Raw genomic sequence first — 15180 nt, forward strand, 5'->3', positions numbered from 1 at the left:
TCTACCCACACACATTTGGAACTCTCCTGGGGTACCCTCACACATATTATTCCCTCATTTAGTGGATATTTTCACAAAAAAGTGAAATTTTCAAAAATCCAGAAAATTGGCTGAAACCGACTAAATATCAAGGACTCATTTGGCGAATCTCTCTGGAACTGAAATCGGAACACTCACTGACATTTCCCCTATCTGAAAGTCTGATAAACACCGGAAAAATGACTAAGTCCAAAAAAAAAATTTTTTCAACTTTTTTCAATTTCACCCCCGTGGGATATATATTCTACCCACACATATTTGGAACTCTCCTGGGGTACCCTCACACATATTATTCCCTCATTTAGTGGATATTTTCCCAAAAAAGTGAAATTTTCAAAAATCCAGAAAATTGGCTGAAACCGACTAAATATCAAGGACTCATTGGGCGAATCGCTCTGGAACTGAAATCGGAACGCTCACTGACATTTCCCCTATTTGAAAGTCTGATAAACGCCGGAAAAATGACTAAGTCCAAAAAAAAAATTTTTCAACTTTTTTCAATTTTACCCCTGTGGGATATATATTCTACCCACACACATTTGGAACTCTCCCGGGGTACCCTCACACATATTATTCCCTCATTTAGTGGATATTTTCACAAAAAAGTGAAATTTTCAAAAATCCAGAAAATTGGCTGAAACCGACTAAATATCAAGGACACATTAGACGAATCGCTCTGGAACTGAAATAGGAACACTCACTGACATTTCCCCTATCTGAAAGTCTGATAAACACCGGAAAAATGACTAAGTCCAAAAAAGAATTTTTTTCAACTTTTTTCAATTTCACCCCCGTGGGATATATATTCTACCCACACACATTTGGAACTCTCCTGGGGTACCCTCACACATATTATTCCCTCATTTAGTGGATATTTTCACAAAAAAGTGAAATTTTCAAAAATCCAGAAAATTGCCTGAAAATGACTAAATATCAAGGACACATTGGACGAATCGCTCTGGAACTGAAATTGGAACGCTCACTGACATTTGCCCTATCTGAAAGTCTGATCAACGCCGGAAAAATGACTAAGTCCAGAAAAAAAAAAATTTCAACTTTTTTCAATTTTACCCCCGTGGGATATTTATTCTACCCACACACATTTGGAACTCTCCCGGTGTACCCTCACACATATTATTCCCTCATTTAGGGGATATTTTCACAAAAAAGTGAAATTTTCAAAAATCCAGAAAATTGGCTGAAAACGACTAAATATAAAGGAATCATTGGGCGAATCGCTCTCGAACTGAAATCGGAACGCTCACTGACATTTCCCCTATCTGAAAGTCTGATAAACGTCGGAAAAATGACTAAGTTAAAAAAAAAATAATTTTCAACTTTTTTCAATTTTACACCCGTGGGATATATATTCTACCCACACACATTTGGAACTCTCCCGGGGTACCCTCACACAGATTATTCCCTCATTTAGTGGATATTTTCACAAAAAAGTGAAATTTTCAAAAATCCAGAAAATTGGCTGAAACCGACTAAATATCAAGGACTCATTGGGCGAATCGCTCTGGAACTGAAATCGGAACACTCTCTGACATTTGCCCTATCTGAAAGTCTGATAAACACCGGAAAAATGACTAAGTCCAAAAAAGAAATTTTTTCAACTTTTTTCAATTTCACCCCCGTGGGATATATATTCTACCCACACACATTTGGAACTCTCCTGGGGTACCCTCACACATATTATTCCCTCATTTAGTGGATATTTTCACAAAAAAGTGAAATTTTCAAAAATCCAGAAAATTGGCTGAAGCCGACTAAATATCAAGGTCTCACTTGGCGAATCTCTCTGGAACTGAAATAGGAACACTCACTGACATTTCCCCTATCTGAAAGTCTGATAAACACCGGAAAAATGACTAAGTCCAAAAAAGAATTTTTTTCAACTTTTTTCAATTTCACCCCCGTGGGATATATATTCTACCCACACACATTTGGAACTCTCCTGGGGTACCCTCACACATATTATTCCCTCATTTAGTGGATATTTTCACAAAAAAGTGAAATTTTCAAAAATCCAGAAAATTGGCTGAAACCGACTAAATATCAAGGACTCATTGGGCGAATCGCTCTGGAACTGAAATCGGAACGCTCACTGACATTTCTCCTATCTGAAAGTCTGATAAACGTCGGAAAAATGACTAAGTTAAAAAAAAATAATTTTCAACTTTTTTCAATTTTACACCCGTGGGATATATATTCTACCCACACACATTTGGAACTCTCCCGGGGTACCCTCACACAGATTATTCCCTCATTTAGTGGATATTTTCACAAAAAAGTGAAATTTTCAAAAATCCAGAAAATTGCCTGAAAATGACTAAATATCAAGGACACAATGGACGAATCGCTCTGGAACTTAAATTGGAACGCTCACTGACATTTGCCCTATCTGAAAGCCTGATCAACGCCGGAAAAATGACTAAGTCCAGAAAAAAAAAAATTTCAACTTTTTTCAATTTTACCCCCGTGGGATATTTATTCTACCCACACACATTTGGAACTCTCCCGGTGTACCCTCACACATATTATTCCCTCATTTAGGGGATATTTTCACAAAAAAGTGAAATTTTCAAAAATCCAGAAAATTGGCTGAAAACGACTAAATATAAAGGAATCATTGGGCGAATCACTCTCGAACTGAAATCGGAACGCTCACTGACATTTCCCCTATCTGAAAGTCTGATAAACGTCGGAAAAATGACTAAGTTAAAAAAAAAATAATTTTCAACTTTTTTCAATTTTACACCCGTGGGATATATATTCTACCCACACACATTTGGAACTCTCCCGGGGTACCCTCACACAGATTATTCCCTCATTTAGTGGATATTTTCACAAAAAAGTGAAATTTTCAAAAATCCAGAAAATTGGCTGAAACCGACTAAATATCAAGGACTCATTTGGCGAATCGCTCTGGAACTGAAATCGGAACACTCTCTGACATTTGCCCTATCTGAAAGTCTGATAAACACCGGAAAAATGACTAAGTCCAAAAAAGAAATTTTTTCAACTTTTTTCAATTTCACCCCCGTGGGATATATATTCTACCCACACACATTTGGAACTCTCCTGGGGTACCCTCACACATATTATTCCCTCATTTAGTGGATATTTTCACAAAAAAGTGAAATTTTCAAAAATCCAGAAAATTGGCTGAAGCCGACTAAATATCAAGGTCTCATTTGGCGAATCTCTCTGGAACTGAAATAGGAACACTCACTGACATTTCCCCTATCTGAAAGTCTGATAAACACCGGAAAAATGACTAAGTCCAAAAAAGAATTTTTTTCAACTTTTTTCAATTTCACCCCCGTGGGATATATATTCTACCCACACACATTTGGAACTCTCCTGGGGTACCCTCACACATATTATTCCCTCATTTAGTGGATATTTTCACAAAAAAGTGAAATTTTCAAAAATCCAGAAAATTGGCTGAAACCGACTAAATATCAAGGACTCATTGGGCGAATCGCTCTGGAACTGAAATCGGAACGCTCACTGACATTTCTCCTATCTGAAAGTCTGATAAACGTCGGAAAAATGACTAAGTTAAAAAAAAATAATTTTCAACTTTTTTCAATTTTACACCCGTGGGATATATATTCTACCCACACACATTTGGAACTCTCCCGGGGTACCCTCACACAGATTATTCCCTCATTTAGTGGATATTTTCACAAAAAAGTGAAATTTTCAAAAATCCAGAAAATTGCCTGAAAATGACTAAATATCAAGGACACAATGGACGAATCGCTCTGGAACTTAAATTGGAACGCTCACTGACATTTGCCCTATCTGAAAGCCTGATCAACGCCGGAAAAATGACTAAGTCCAGAAAAAAAAAAATTTCAACTTTTTTCAATTTTACCCCCGTGGGATATTTATTCTACCCACACACATTTGGAACTCTCCCGGTGTACCCTCACACATATTATTCCCTCATTTAGGGGATATTTTCACAAAAAAGTGAAATTTTCAAAAATCCAGAAAATTGGCTGAAAACGACTAAATATAAAGGAATCATTGGGCGAATCACTCTCGAACTGAAATCGGAACGCTCACTGACATTTCCCCTATCTGAAAGTCTGATAAACGTCGGAAAAATGACTAAGTTAAAAAAAAAATAATTTTCAACTTTTTTCAATTTTACACCCGTGGGATATATATTCTACCCACACACATTTGGAACTCTCCCGGGGTACCCTCACACAGATTATTCCCTCATTTAGTGGATATTTTCACAAAAAAGTGAAATTTTCAAAAATCCAGAAAATTGGCTGAAACCGACTAAATATCAAGGACTCATTTGGCGAATCGCTCTGGAACTGAAATCGGAACACTCTCTGACATTTGCCCTATCTGAAAGTCTGATAAACACCGGAAAAATGACTAAGTCCAAAAAAGAAATTTTTTCAACTTTTTTCAATTTCACCCCCGTGGGATATATATTCTACCCACACACATTTGGAACTCTCCTGGGGTACCCTCACACATATTATTCCCTCATTTAGTGGATATTTTCACAAAAAAGTGAAATTTTCAAAAATCCAGAAAATTGGCTGAAGCCGACTAAATATCAAGGTCTCATTTGGCGAATCTCTCTGGAACTGAAATAGGAACACTCACTGACATTTCCCCTATCTGAAAGTCTGATAAACACCGGAAAAATGACTAAGTCCAAAAAAGAATTTTTTTCAACTTTTTTCAATTTCACCCCCGTGGGATATATATTCTACCCACACACATTTGGAACTCTCCTGGGGTACCCTCACACATATTATTCCCTCATTTAGTGGATATTTTCACAAAAAAGTGAAATTTTCAAAAATCCAGAAAATTGGCTGAAACCGACTAAATATCAAGGACTCATTGGGCGAATCGCTCTGGAACTGAAATCGGAACGCTCACTGACATTTCTCCTATCTGAAAGTCTGATAAACGTCGGAAAAATGACTAAGTTAAAAAAAAATAATTTTCAACTTTTTTCAATTTTACACCCGTGGGATATATATTCTACCCACACACATTTGGAACTCTCCCGGGGTACCCTCACACAGATTATTCCCTCATTTAGTGGATATTTTCACAAAAAAAGTGAAATTTTCAAAAATCCAGAAAATTGCCTGAAAATGACTAAATATCAAGGACACATTGGACGAATCGCTCTGGAACTGAAATTGGAATGCTCACTGACATTTGCCCTATCTGAAAGTCTGATCAACGCCGGAAAAATGACTAAGTCCAGAAAAAAAAAAATTTCAACTTTTTTCAATTTTACCCCCGTGGGATATTTATTCTACCCACACACATTTGGAACTCTCCCGGTGTACCCTCACACATATTATTCCCTCATTTAGGGGATATTTTCACAAAAAAGTGAAATTTTCAAAAATCCAGAAAATTGGCTGAAAACGACTAAATATCAAGGACTCATTTGGTGAATCGCTCTGGAACTGAAGTCGGAACACTCACTGACATTTCCCCTATCTGAAAGTCTGATAAACACCGGAAAAATGACTAAGTCCAAAAAAAAAATTTTTTCAACTTTTCTCAATTTCTCCCCCGTGGGATATATATTCTATCCACACACATTTGGAACTCTCCTGGGGTACCCTCACACATATTATTCCCTCATTTAGTGGATATTTTCACAAAAAAGTGAAATTTTCAAAAATCCAGAAAATTGGCTGAAACCGACTAAATATCAAGGACTCATTGGGCGAATCGCTCTGGAACTGAAATCGGAATGCTCACTGACATTTCCCCTATCTGAAAGTCTGATAAACGCCGTAAAATTGACTAAGTCCAAAAAAAAAAATTTTTCAACTTTTTTCAATTTTACCCCCGTGGGATATATATTCTACCCACACACATTTGGAACTCTCCCGGGGTACCCTCACACATCTTATTCCCTCATTTAGTGGATATTTTCACAAAAAAGTGAAATTTTCAAAAATCCAGAAAATTGCCTGAAAATGACTAAATATCAAGGACACATTGGACGAATCGCTCTGGAACTGAAATAGGAACACTCACTGACATTTTCCCTATCTGAAAGTCTGATAAACACCGGAAAAATGACTAAGTCCAAAAAAGTAATTTTTTCAACTTTTTTCAATTTCACCCCCGTGGGATATATATTCTACCCACACACATTTGGTACTCTCCTGGGGTACCCTCACACATATTATTCCCTCATTTAGTGGATATTTTCACAAAAAAGTGAAATTTTCAAAAATCCAGAAAATTGGCTGAAACCAACTAAATATCAAGGACTCATTGGGCGAATCGCTCTGGAACTGAAATCGAAACACTCACTGACATTTGCCCTATCTGAAAGTCTGATAAACGCCGGAAAAATGTCTAAGTCCAAAACAAAATTTTTTGCAACTTTTTTCAATTTTACCCCCGTGGGATATATATTCTACCCACACACATTTGAAACTCTCCCGGGGTACCCTCACACATATGATTCCCTCATTTAGTGGATATTTTCACAAAAAAGTGAAATTTTCAAAAATCCAGAAAATTGGCTGAAAATGACTAAATATCAAGGACACATTGGGCGAATTGCTCTGGAACTGAAATCGGAATGCTCACTGACATTTCACCTATCTGAAAGTGTGATAAACGCCGGAAAAATGACTAAGTCCAAAAAAAAAAATTTTTCAACTTTTTTCAATTTTACCCCCGTGGGATATATATTCTACCCACACACATTTGGAACTCTCCCGGGGTACCCTCACACATATTATTCCCTCATTTAGTGGATATTTTCACAAAAAAGTGAAATTTTCAAAAATCCAGAAAATTGGCTGAAACCGACTAAATATCAAGGACTCATTGGGCGAATCGCTCTGGAACTGAAATCGGAACACTCTCTGACATTTGCCCTATCTGAAAGTCTGATAAACGCCGGAAAAATGTCTAAGTCCAAAAAAAAATTTTTTTCAACTTTTTTCAATTTCACCCCCGTGGGATATATATTCTACCCACACACATTTGGAACTCTCCTGGGGTACCCTCACACATATTATTCCCTCATTTAGTGGATATTTTCACAAAAAAGTGAAATTTTCAAAAATCCAGAAAATTGGCTGAAACCGACTAAATATCAAGGACTCATTGGGCGAATCACTCTGGAACTGAAATCGAAACACTCACTGACATTTGCCCTATCTGAAAGTCTGATAAACGCCGGAAAAATGTCTAAGTCCAAAACAAAATTTTTTGCAACTTTTTTCAATTTTACCCCCGTGGGATATATATTCTACCCACACACATTTGAAACTCTCCCGGGGTACCCTCACACATATGATTCCCTCATTTAGTGGATATTTTCACAAAAAAGTGAAATTTTCAAAAATCCAGAAAATTGGCTGAAACCGACTAAATATCAAGGACTCATTTGGTGAATCGCTCTGGAACTGAAATCGGAACACTCTCTGACATTTCCCCTATCTGAAAGTCTGATAAACGCCGGAAAAATGACTAAGTCCAGAAAAAAAAAATTTCAACTTTTTTCAATTTTACCCCCCTGGGATATATATTCTACCCACACACATTTAGAACTCTCCCGGGGTACCCTCACACAGATTATTCCCTCATTTAGTGGATATTTTCACAAAAAAGTGAAATTTTCAAAAATCCAGAAAATTGGCTGAAACCGACTAAATATCAAGGACTCATTTGGTGAATCGCTCTGGAACTGAAATCGGAACACTCACTGACATTTCCCCTATCTGAAAGTCTGATAAACACCGGAAAAATGACTAAGTCCAAAAAAAAAATTTTTTCAACTTTTTTCAATTTCACCCCCGTGGGATATATATTCTATCCACACACATTTGGAACTCTCCTGGGGTACCCTCACACATATTATTCCCTCATTTAGTGGATATTTTCAGAAAAAAGTGAAATTTTCAAAAATCCAGAAAATTGCCTGAAAATGACTAAATATCTAGGACACATTGGACGAATCGCTCTGGAACTGAAATAGGAACGCACACTGACATTTCCCCTATCTGAAAGTCTGATAAACACCGGAAAAATGACTAAGTCCAAAAAAAAAAATTTTTCAACTTTTTTCAATTTCACCCCCGTGGGATATATATTCTACCCACACATTTGGAACTCTCCTGGGGTACCCTCACATATATTACTCCCTCATTTAGTGGATATTTTCACAAAAAAGTGAAATTTTCAAATATCCAAAATATTGGCAGAAAACGACTAAATATCAAGGACTCATTGGGCGAATCGCTCTGGAACTGAAATGGGAACACTCACTGACATTTGCCCTATCTGAAAGTCTGACAAACGCCGGAAAAATGACTAAGTTAAAAAAAAATAATTTTCAACTTTTTTCAATTTTACACCCGTGGGATATATATTCTACCCACACACATTTGGAACTCTCCCGGGGTACCCTCACACATATTATTCCCTCATTTAGTGGATATTTTCACAAAAAAGTGAAATATTCAAAAATCCAGAAAATTGGCTGAAAACGAATAAATATCAAGGACTAATTGGGCGAATCGCTCTGCAACTGAAATCGGAACGCTCACTGACATTTGCCCTATCTGAAAGTCTGATAAACGCTGGAAAAATGACTAAGTCCAAAAAAAAATAATTTTCAACTTTTTTCAATTTTACCCCCGTGAGATATATATTCTGCTCACACACATTTGGAACTCTCCTGGTGTACCCTCACACATATTACTCCCTCATTTAGTGGATATTTTCACAAAAAAGTGAAATTTTCAAAAATCCAAAATATTGGCAGAAAATGACTAAATATCAAGGACTCATTGGGCGAATCGCTCTGGAACTGAAATGGGAACACTCACTGACATTTGCCCTATCTGAAAGTCTGATAAACGCCGGAAAAATGACTAAGTCCAAAAAAAAAAATTTTTCAACTTTTTTCAATTTTACCCCCGTGGGATATATATTCTACCCACACACATTTGGAACTCTCCCGGTGTACCCTCACACATATTATTCCCTCATTTAGTGGATATTTTCACAAAAAAGTGAAATTTTCAAAAATCCAGAAAATTGGCTGAAAACGACTAAATATCAAGGACTCATTGGACAAATCGCTCTGGAACTGAATCGGAATGCTCACTGACATTTGCCCTATCTGAAAGTCTGATAAACGCCAGAAAAATGACTAAGTCCAGAAAAAAATAATTTTCAACTTTTTTCAATTTTACCCCCGTGAGATATATATTCTGCTCACACACATTTGGAACTCTCCTGGGGTACCCTCACACATATTATTCCCTCATTTAGTGGATATTTTCAGAAAAAAGTGAAATTTTCAAAAATCCAGAAAATTGCCTGAAAATGACTAAATATCAAGGACACATTGGACGAATCGCTCTGGAACTGAAATCGGAATGCTCACTGACATTTGCCCTATCTGAAAGTCTGATAAACGCTGGAAAAATGACTAAGTCCAAAAAAAAATAATTTTCAACTTTTTTCAATTTTACCCCCGTGAGATATATATTCTGCTCACACACATTTGGAACTCTCCTGGGGTACCCTCACACATATTACTCCCTCATTTAGTGGATATTTTCACAAAAAAGTGAAATTTTCAAAAATCCAAAATATTGGCAGAAAACGACTAAATATCAAGGACTCATTGGGCGAATCGCTCTGGAACTGAAATGGGAACACTCACTGACATTTGCCCTATCTGAAAGTCTGATAAACGCCGGAAAAATGACTAAGTCCAAAAAAAAAAATTTTTCAACTTTTTTCAATTTTACCCCGTGGGATATATATTCTACCCACACACATTTGGAACTTTCCTGGGGTACCCTCACACACATTATTCCCTCATTTAGTGGATATTTTCACAAAAAAGTGAAATTTTCAAAAATCCAGAAAATTGGCTGAAAATGACTAAATATCAAGGACACATTTTGCGAATTGCTCTGGAACTGAAATCGGAATGCTCACTGACATTTCCCCTATCTGAAAGTCTGATAAACACCGGAAAAATGACTAAGTCCAAAAAAAAAATTTTTTCAACTTTTTTCAATTTCACCCCCGTGGGATATATATTCTACCCACACACATTTGGAACTCTCCTGGGGTACCCTCACACATATTATGCCCTCATTTAGTGGATATTTTCACAAAAAAGTGAAATTTTCAAAAATCCAGAAAATTGGCTGAAACCGACTAAATATGAAGGACTCATTGGGCGAATCGCTCTGGAACTGAAATCGGAACACTCACTGACATTTGCCCTATCTGAAAGTCTGATAAACGCCGGAAAAATGTCTAAGTCCAAAAAAAAATTTTTTGCAACTTTTTTCAATTTTACCCCCGTGGGATATATATTCTACCCACACACATTTGGAACTCTCCCGGGGTACCCTCACACATATGATTCCCTCATTTAGTGGATATTTTCACAAAAAAGTGAAATTTTTAAAAATCCAGAAAATTGGCTGAAACCGACTAAATATCAAGGACTCATTGGGCGAATCGCTCTGGAACTGAAATAGGAACACTCACTGACATTTCCCCTATCTGAAAGTCTGATAAACACCGGAAAAATGACTAAGTCCAAAAAAGAAATTTTTTCAACTTTTTTCAATTTCACCCCCGTGGGATATATATTCTACCCACACACATTTGGAACTCTCCTGGGGTACCCTCACACATATTATTCCCTCATTTAGTGGATATTTTCACAAAAAAGTGAAATTTTCAAAAATCCAGAAAATTGGCTGAAACCGACTAAATATCAAGGACTCATTGTGTGAATCGCTCTGGAACTGAAATCGGAACGCTCACTGACATTTCTCCTATCTGAAAGTCTGATAAACGCCGGAAAAATGACTAAGTCCAGAAAAAAAAAATTTCAACTTTTTTCAATTTTACCCCCGTGGGATATATATTCTACCCACACACATTTGGAACTCTCCCGGGGTACCCTCACACATATTATTCCCTCATTTAGTGGATATTTTCACAAAAAAGTGAAATTTTCAAAAATCCAGAAAATTGGCTGAAACCGACTAAATATCAAGGACTCATTGGGTGAATCGCTCTGGAACTGAAATAGGAATGCTCACTGACATTTCCCCTATCTGAAAGTCTGATAAACGTCGGAAAAATGACTAAGTTAAAAAAAAATAATTTTCAACTTTTTTCAATTTTACCCCCGTGGGATATATATTCTACCCACACACACTTGGAACTCTCCTGGGGTACCCTCACACATATTATTCCCTCATTTAGTGGATATTTTCACAAAAAAGTGAAATTTTCAAAAATCCAGAAAATTGGCTGAAACCGACTAAATGTCAAGGACTCATTGGGCGAATCGCTCTGGAACTGAAATCGGAACACTCACTGACATTTGCCCTATCTGAAAGTGTGATAAACGCCGGAAAAATGTCTAAGTCCAAAAAAAAATTTTTTGCAACTTTTTTCAATTTTACCCCCGTGGGATATATATTCTACCCACACACATTTGGAACTCTCCCGGGGTACCCTCACACATATGATTCCCTCATTTAGTGGATATTTTCACAAAATAGTGAAATTTTTAAAAATCCAGAAAATTGGCTGAAACCGACTAAATATCAAGGACTCATTGGGCGAATCGCTCTGGAACTGAAATCGGAACACTCACTGACATTTCCCCTATCTGAAAGTCTAATAAACACCGGAAAAATGACTAAGTCCAAAAAAAAAATTTTTTCAATTTTTTTCAATTTTACCCCCGTGGGATATATATTCTACCCACACACATTTGGAACTCTCCCGGGGTACCCTCACACATATTATTCCCTCATTTAGTGGATATTTTCACAAAAAAGTGAAATTTTCAAAAATCCAGAAAATTGCCTGAAAATGACTAAATATCAAGGACACATTGGACGAATCGCTCTGGAACTGAAATTGGAATGCTCACTGACATTTGCCCTATCTGAAAGTCTGATCAACGCCGGAAAAATGACTAAGTCCAGAAAAAAAAAAATTTCAACTTTTTTCAATTTTACCCCGTGGGATATATATTCTACCCACACACATTTGGAACTCTCCCGGTGTACCCTCACACATATTATTCCCTCATTTAGGGGATATTTTCACAAAAAAGTGAAATTTTCAAAAATCCAAAAAATTGGCTGAAAACGACTAAATATAAAGGAATTATTGGGCGAATCGCTCTCGATCTGAAATCGGAACGCTCACTGACATTTGCCCTATCTGAAAGTCTGATAAACGCCGGAAAAATGACTAAGTCCAAAAAAAAATTTTTTGCAACTTTTTTCAATTTTACCCCCGTGGGATATATATTCTACCCACACACATTTGGAACTCTCCTGGGGTACCCTCACACATATTATTCCCTCATTTAGTGGATATTTTCACAAAAAAGTGAAATTTTCAAAAATCCAGAAAATTGGCTGAAACCGACTAAATATCAAGGACACATTGGACGAATCGCTCTGGAACTGAAATAGGAACACTCACTGACATTTCCCCTATCTGAAAGTCTGATAAACACCGGAAAAATGACTAAGTCCAAAAAAGAAATTTTTTCAACTTTTTTCAATTTCACCCCCGTGGGATATATATTCTACCCACACACATTTGGAACTCTCCTGGGGTACCCTCACACATATTATTCCCTCATTTAGTGGATATTTTCACAAAAAAGTGAAATTTTCAAAAATCCAGAAAATTGGCTGAAACCGACTAAATATCAAGGACTCATTGTGTGAATCGCTCTGGAACTGAAATCGGAACGCTCACTGACATTTCTCCTATCTGAAAGTCTGATAAACGCCGGAAAAATGACTAAGTCCAGAAAAAAAAAATTTCAACTTTTTTCAATTTTACCCCCGTGAGATATATATTCTGCTCACACACATTTGGAACTCTCCTGGGGTACCCTCACACATATTATTCCCTCATTTAGTGGATATTTTCAGAAAAAAGTGAAATTTTCAAAAATCCAGAAAATTGCCTGAAAATGACTAAATATCAAGGACACATTGGACGAATCGCTCTGGAACTGAAATCGGAATGCTCACTGACATTTGCCCTATCTGAAAGTCTGATAAACGCTGGAAAAATGACTAAGTCCAAAAAAAAATAATTTTCAACTTTTTTCAATTTTACCCCCGTGAGATATATATTCTGCTCACTCACATTTGGAACTCTCCTGGGGTACCCTCACACATATTACTCCCTCATTTAGTGGATATTTTCACAAAAAAGTGAAATTTTCAAAAATCCAAAATATTGGCAGAAAACGACTAAATATCAAGGACTCATTGGGCGAATCGCTCTGGAACTGAAATGGGAACACTCACTGACATTTGCCCTATCTGAAAGTCTGATAAACGCCGGAAAAATGACTAAGTCCAAAAAAAAAAATTTTTCAACTTTTTTCAATTTTACCCCGTGGGATATATATTCTACCCACACACATTTGGAACTTTCCTGGGGTACCCTCACACAGATTATTCCCTCATTTAGTGGATATTTTCACAAAAAAGTGAAATTTTCAAAAATCCAGAAAATTGGCTGAAAATGACTAAATATCAAGGACACATTTTGCGAATTGCTCTGGAACTGAAATCGGAATGCTCACTGACATTTCCCCTATCTGAAAGTCTGATAAACACCGGAAAAATGACTAAGTCCAAAAAAAAAATTTTTTCAACTTTTTTCAATTTCACCCCCGTGGGATATATATTCTACCCACACACATTTGGAACTCTCCTGGGGTACCCTCACACATATTATGCCCTCATTTAGTGGATATTTTCACAAAAAAGTGAAATTTTCAAAAATCCAGAAAATTGGCTGAAACCGACTAAATATGAAGGACTCATTGGGCGAATCGCTCTGGAACTGAAATCGGAACACTCACTGACATTTGCCCTATCTGAAAGTCTGATAAACGCCGGAAAAATGTCTAAGTCCAAAAAAAAATTTTTTGCAACTTTTTTCAATTTTACCCCCGTGGGATATATATTCTACCCACACACATTTGGAACTCTCCCGGGGTACCCTCACACATATGATTCCCTCATTTAGTGGATATTTTCACAAAAAAGTGAAATTTTTAAAAATCCAGAAAATTGGCTGAAACCGACTAAATATCAAGGACTCATTGGGCGAATCGCTCTGGAACTGAAATAGGAACACTCACTGACATTTCCCCTATCTGAAAGTCTGATAAACACCGGAAAAATGACTAAGTCCAAAAAAGAAATTTTTTCAACTTTTTTCAATTTCACCCCCGTGGGATATATATTCTACCCACACACATTTGGAACTCTCCTGGGGTACCCTCACATATATTATTCCCTCATTTAGTGGATATTTTCACAAAAAAGTGAAATTTTCAAAAATCCAGAAAATTGGCTGAAACCGACTAAATATCAAGGACTCATTGTGTGAATCGCTCTGGAACTGAAATCGGAACGCTCACTGACATTTCTCCTATCTGAAAGTCTGATAAACGCCGGAAAAATGACTAAGTCCAGAAAAAAAAAATTTCAACTTTTTTCAATTTTACCCCCGTGGGATATATATTCTACCCACACACATTTGGAACTCTCCCGGGGTACCCTCACACATATTATTCCCTCATTTAGTGGATATTTTCACAAAAAAGTGAAATTTTCAAAAATCCAGAAAATTGGCTGAAACCGACTAAATATCAAGGACTCATTGGGTGAATCGCTCTGGAACTGAAATAGGAATGCTCACTGACATTTCCCCTATCTGAAAGTCTGATAAACGTCGGAAAAATGACTAAGTTAAAAAAAAATAATTTTCAACTTTTTTCAATTTTACCCCCGTGGGATATATATTCTACCCACACACACTTGGAACTCTCCTGGGGTACCCTCACACATATTATTCCCTCATTTAGTGGATATTTTCACAAAAAAGTGAAATTTTCAAAAATCCAGAAAATTGGCTGAAACCGACTAAATGTCAAGGACTCATTGGGCGAATCGCTCTGGAACTGAAATCGGAACACTCACTGACATTTGCCCTATCTGAAAGTGTGATAAACGCCGGAAAAATGTCTAAGTCCAAAAAAAAATTTTTTGCAAC

The sequence above is a fragment of the Phyllobates terribilis genome, unplaced genomic scaffold (genome assembly GCF_046119375.1).
Source record: "Phyllobates terribilis strain yellow unplaced genomic scaffold, ASM4611937v1 Scaffold_8__6_contigs__length_399053987, whole genome shotgun sequence".
In the NCBI taxonomy this organism is placed as follows: Eukaryota; Metazoa; Chordata; class Amphibia; order Anura; family Dendrobatidae; genus Phyllobates; species Phyllobates terribilis.